Source organism: Drosophila eugracilis, unplaced genomic scaffold (assembly GCF_018153835.1).
Source record: "Drosophila eugracilis isolate 14026-0451.02 unplaced genomic scaffold, ASM1815383v1 contig_1162, whole genome shotgun sequence".
Classification (NCBI taxonomy): Eukaryota; Metazoa; Arthropoda; class Insecta; order Diptera; family Drosophilidae; genus Drosophila; species Drosophila eugracilis.
In genome coordinates, this window is record NW_024571944.1 from 337,844 (window position 1) to 344,133 (window position 6,290).

Genomic DNA, 6,290 nt, shown 5'->3' on the forward strand with positions numbered 1-6,290 from the left:
GAACAGTGAAACAGTGGTGACAAAAATAAGGCATAATTAATATTGGCCAGCCGGTGTGATTTATTTCCAAAAATTCCTAAATTCATTTAACGGTCCACCGGTGGCGTAATATTTTTTTTCCAATCAGTGTCTTTTTTTTTTACACCACACTGCTTTCTGTTCCTCCATTTATACAGTCCACAGTCCACTGTGCCAACCTAGGCCTTACGTGCATACATATACTTGCATATATACATACATACTTTGTGAAATTGTGTGGTGACGAAAATAAAGCATAATTAATATTGGCCAGCCGGTGTGATTTATTTCAAAAAATTCCTAAAGTCATTTAACAGTCCGCCGCTGGCGTAATATTTTTTTTCCCAATCAGTGTTTTTTTTTTACACCACACAGCTTTCAGTTCCTCTATTTATACAGTCCGCAGTCCACTGTGCCAACCTAGGCCTCACGAGCATACATATACCTACATATATACATACTTGCATGCATTCCATATATTTTCTGCGTCCAATTTCAGGGAATAAATAATTATAAATTTAACTGAAATAAAATCTGTATTAAAAAAAAAAAAACCGGCATTTCACTACAAATCCGTGATTGTGTCGCCTAAGTTCGCAACCTCGCCGGCTCAGTAGCCGTGTTGTGTTTTTTTTTTGGTGCTTTTTTTTTCCTTCGGGGTGAATTCCGAACGGTACGTGTCCATTCTCCGTGCCCTTAGCGCAGCTTCCACTCCGCATCAGGCAACATCCGCCTACAATCTCACCAAACCTCGTCTACTTCTGGGTTGTTGGGCTCCTGAAGTTTTGTTTTCACATTCGATTTGTGCCGCACACGATCTTCCTTTCGACATCGGCGCCGCTAGTGCCTACTAGTTCCCTGTGATCGCAATCCATCCGCGATTTCACCGTTCTCATCACTTTAGTGTGACCAGCCACCGCTTCGAACGAGACCCCTATTGCGCAAGTCAGTCGCCAAGCGCTGACCAGCTAATTGACTTTTGAGAATGCCCACGGGAGACGACAAAAATCCGCGTCCGATCCCATCCATCAGTTTGAACAGATCTCAATCCGCATCTCCGCGGACGCCTCTTTTGAAGCCTAAGGCGACCAGGGCCATTCAAAGGGCAAAGAGTGACGAAAACGTCAATACAATCCCCGATCCTTCACAGAGGCAGACTCGCTCCGTTGTAAAAATGGCTCAAAGTGCGGTCGACGTGGCGCTGAAAAAGTTCATCGCTACGACAGATCGAATTAGCCAATTTGAGGCCAACATCAATACCCCGGGAGGCCCAGAAACAAGCTCCCAATACATGTGCGAAGTCCATCGAGACCAAATTCGGGCACTTTGGGAGAAGGTGGAGAAGTGCTATGAGAGCTGCTCCGATTTGCTCGCCGTGTCCGACGACAATTCGGCCACCTCAGCAGTGCTGGAATCGAAGTACAGCTACTGTTACTCCGTATATTCGAGGTGTATTGCCCAGCTTCGGGAGAAAATTGCCTCCCAATCCACGCAGGCTTCCGTCAATGTCCACACGCCCGCGTCTACAGGCTGTCGGTTACCTCCAGTGGATACCGAGGTCTTTGCGGGTGATTACCTTCGGTGGCCCACCTTTAGAGACTTGTTTGCGGCCATTTATATCCAAAACTCGCGGCTCACCCCGGTAGAGAAGTTGTTTCACTTGCTGTCCAAAACAAGTGGTGACGCTCACGCCATTGTTGCTAAGGCTCCGCTTACCCATGAGGGGTTTGTCGCAGCGTGGCAAAGCCTCACAGACCGTTTTGAGAATCGGCGGCTGTTAGTCAATAGCCAGTTGAAGATCCTTTTCAACCTCCAGGCTATTTCTCAAGAGTCCGGGGTCGCGCTGAGGGAACTGCAAGCCACCATTCAGAGTTGTCTGACAGCCCTAGAAATGTCCGCCATCAATGTTGAGGCGTGGGATTGTCTCCTGGTCTTTATGATTTCCTCGAAGCTCCCCAAGGTCACACTTTCTATGTGGGAGCAATCCGTACATAATAAGGCCGAAATTCCAACATGGAAGGAGTTAGATAACTTCCTGACAGAGCGCCATCGCACTCTGGAGGCCATCGACGACGTTAGGCCTAGTGGCTCCGGGCAATCTCCGCCAAGGTCGGGACTCCCTGCTGCCCCTGCACGGAGGCTCCATTCGTACGAGACTCGAGTGGCTCCGGGCCAAAAGGGATGCGACCTCTGTTCGAGGGAAAACCACCCTATCCGCTTATGTCCGCGTTTCCTAGAAATGAACGTGGACGGGCGCTCCGACTACATTAAGAGGAAGCAGTTATGCTTGAACTGTTTTGCTCGAGGGCACCAGCAGCGAGACTGCACGAGCGCCCATACCTGCTTCACATGCCACAGCCGACATCACACCCTCCTGCACCGCGGCAATCCGTTCACTACGGCTCCAAGTCCGCCTACTCCAGCAAGGGCTCGACCCGCACAACCTTCCAGAAGCACAAACGGCTCAGAGGATCAGTCGGATGTGCAGGTGTGTTTCGCCTCCGGGTCTGGAGCCGTCCTATTGGGCACTGCCCTTATCAACGTGTGCCATCTGGGGTGCAGTTTCCAGGCACGAGCACTGATAGACTCAGGGTCCGAAGCGACGTTCATAACTGAACGACTGTTCAACCTTGTCAAGCTTCCCTTCAAGACTATTCAAGCCCAAGTGTCCGGTCTTAATCAGACCATTGCCGCGCAGTCTACTAAATTGTGCCATTTCTCCATTCGGTCGCCGTCGAGACCCGGGCTACAATTAGAGACTGCGGCTTACGTTCTTCCGCAGTTGGCAGGAAATCTGCCATCATATCCGATTGCGCGAGATCGCCTCAAGGGGCTGCCCGACATTCCCCTGGCGGACCCCAACTTCTTTGAAAGCTCCCAAGTCGATGTGTTAATAGGAGCTGACATTCTTCCGTCCATTCTCCTCGGTAATACCAGGGCTAACATCTGCGGGTCACTTCTCGGTCAGGAAACCATTTTTGGATGGGTGCTGACAGGCCCATTATCTCCAGCCAACCCTCGCAGCGTGTCCGTTTTTTCCACACGAGTTGCCCGTAGCCTCGGTGACTCGCTGGATCAGCTACTCACCAAATTTTGGGAGGTGGAGGATGTGCCCACTCAGATTAATTCGGAATCGGATTCAGTTTGCGAGCACAATTTTGTCCAGACGACGAGAAGAGACGAGTGTGGCAAGTACGTTGTGACGCTCCCCTTACGCGACCCCGAGCAGAAGGGTTCCGAGCTGTCAGCTTCACGGTCCTTTGCTCTTGCTCAGTTCCTACGTAATGAGCAGCGCCTGAAGAGGGACCCGCCCCTTAAGGCCCGCTATGACTCGGTAATACGGGAATACATCGACTTAGGCCACATGACCGAGGTCTCTCCCACGAGCAGTTCCGCTACCTACTACCTCCCACATCATGCCGTCTTCAAGCCCGAAAGCACGACCACCAAGGTGCGGGTAGTCTTCAATGCTTCGAGCCCGTCCGCAAACGGGACCAGTCTGAACGACATTCTTTACGCGGGCCCGGTCTTACAATCCGACCTAACGATTCAAATCCTAAAGTGGCGATACTTTAGGTTTGTCTTCAACGCCGACATCGAGAAGATGTATCGGCAAATTTGGATAGACCCCAAGCATACTCCACTCCAACGTATTTTGTTTCGCAATCCCGATGGGGAGATCCGCGACTACGAATTAAAAACGGTTACCTTTGGTGTCAATTGTGCCCCGTTCCTAGCGATCCGTGTCCTGCAGCAGCTCGCTGACGACGAAGAGTTGAAGTACCCGCAGGCCAGCCAGGTTATCCGGCATTTTATGTACGTTGATGACGTTCTCGCGGGGGCAGACTCCAAAACCGAAGCCCAAGTGGTGATTCGGGAGCTAAAGGGCGCCCTAGAGTCAGCAGGGTTTCCACTGAGGAAATGGACGTCGAACAGCAAGGCGATCCTGGCCGACATTCCGAGCGACCACCTCCTTCGTGCTGATTTCCTCGACATCGATGCAGAGAGCACGGCCAAGACACTCGGCGTGCGCTGGAAAGCGACGAGCGATGAGTTTTTTTTCGTTCCGCCAGAGGTGACTTGCGGCTCGTCCTTCACGAAGCGCCAAGTCCTCTCCCAAATTGCCAAATTGTTCGATCCAGCAGGTTGGCTCGCTCCTTTCATTGTCCGGGCAAAAATGTTCATGCAGGACATTTGGCTCCTGGATCTGGGGTGGGACGACGCCCTCCCTCAAGATTTCTGTCAGCGATGGGTTGACTTCCTGGAGAATTACTCGGTGCTCGATCAGATTCGTGTTCCTCGATGGGTCGCGTTCCGACCACACCTAAGGGTCGAGCATCACGGGTTCTGCGACGCTTCAGAGAAGGCGTACGGCGCAGCAATTTACGTCCGTGTCGAGGTTGGGTCTGCGGTCATAGTGAACCTGCTGACGGCAAAGACTCGAGTGGCCCCAGTTAAAACGGTGTCGCTCCCTCGGTTAGAGCTGTGCGGCGCATTGTTGCTGTCGGAAATGGCCACCGCCGTTCTGCCAAAGATGCCAGGGTCCGCATCTGCCCCATATTGTTGGACGGACTCGACTATTGTCCTCGCGTGGCTGCAGAAGCCAGCGTGTCAGTGGACAACGTTCGTGGCCAACCGGGTAGCCAAGATCTCCCAGTTCACCGACGTGCAGAAATGGGCACATGTCCGCTCCGAGCAGAACCCTGCGGACCTCGCCAGCCGAGGCGTAGCTCTCCAAGACCTCGCGGATAACCAGTTGTGGTGGCACGGGCCTGGCTGGCTGCGAGGGCCTCGCAGCGAGTGGCCCACTCAAGGCAACGAGGCCCCCGGGACTGAACTCGAGAAGCGAGCAGTCAAGGTCCATGTCGCGAAGGCGCCCCCCGAAGATCTCCTTGAACGCTTCTCCACACTTGACAAGGCACTACGAGTCCTTGCCTATGCTTGCCGCTTCATCCAGCGCGCGCGGAAGATACGCTCTCCGTTCGAAGAACACCTGACTGCTAATGAGATTACGTCGGCTGAACGTCTTCTAGTTTCCGTCACTCAGCGCAGACACTTCGTCTCTGAAATGGGCTGCTTAAGCGAAAAGCGTCCAGTATCAGCGTCCAGTCCGGTTCAAAATCTGAACCCCTTCTTGGATTCGCAAGGCCTTATGAGAGCCTGCGGCCGGGTCACGTCCTCTGAACTTCTCCAATACGACGAACGACATCCGATAATCCTTCCATACGACTGCCATCTGTCTCGACTCCTTGTTCAATTCACGCATCGCATCACGCTGCACGGTGGCAATCAGCTGATGATCCGCCTGATTCGGGCCAAATTCTGGATTCCAAGAGTGAGGAATTTGGTCAAGTCCGTCGTCTATGCTTGTAAGGTATGTGTCATCCACAAGAAGAAGTTGCAGACGCAACTCATGGGAGAGCTACCGAAGGAACGGACGTCCTTCTCGCGCCCATTCACGTACACAGGTGTGGATTATGCCGGTCCTTTCGAGATAAAGAACTATACGGGGCGAGCCTGCCTCATCACAAAGGGGTATGTGTTGGTGTTTGTGTGCTTCTCCACTAAGGCCATCCATTTAGAGCCTACGTCGGACCTTACGACCGAGAAATTTCTAGCTGCTTTCGCTCGGTTCGTGTCCCGGAGAGGATGCCCCCGTCAAGTGCAATCGGACAACGGGAAGACCTTTGTGGGGGCAGCGGCCCTGCTATCTCGCGATTTTCTCCAGAGCCTAAAAGGGGCTGTGACAGGTGCCTACAGTCACCAGCAGCTTCTCTGGCATTTCATTCCTCCGGGAGCCCCCCACATGGGGGGCCTGTGGGAGGCAGGCGTCAAGAGCTTCAAGACCTTGTTCTACAAGTCCACCGCCACACGGAAATACACCTTTGAGGAGCTGGCTACTCTCCTGGCGAGGATCGAGGCGTGCCTAAATTCGCGGCCGCTCGCGCCAATGTCCGAAGACCCTGCTGATCTGATGGCTCTTACACCCGGGCACTTTCTGGTGGGAGGTCCTCTTCTCGTCACGGTCGAACCCGAGCTAAAGGGGGATACGACGTCAATTATTAATCGCTGGCAGCACCTGAAGGCTCTTCAACAGCAATTTCGTCTGCGATGGAAGGAAGAGTACCTCAAGGAGCTCCATAAGAGAAACAAGTGGCGTGCCCCTACGAGGAATCTCCGCGTCGGGGATATGGTGGTCATCAAGGAGGACAACCTTCCGTCCAATGAGTGGCGATTAGGCAGGATTGACGCGGTGTATCCAGGATCCGATG

The 6,290-nt window shown here is 52.9% G+C and overlaps 1 pseudogene; it reads left to right on the forward strand.

Annotated features, from left to right (window-relative positions):
- The first annotated feature begins 1,207 nt into the window (after positions 1–1,207).
- Positions 1,208–5,988, forward strand: LOC121529900 (annotated as a pseudogene).
- Positions 5,989–6,290: the final 302 nt, after the last annotated feature.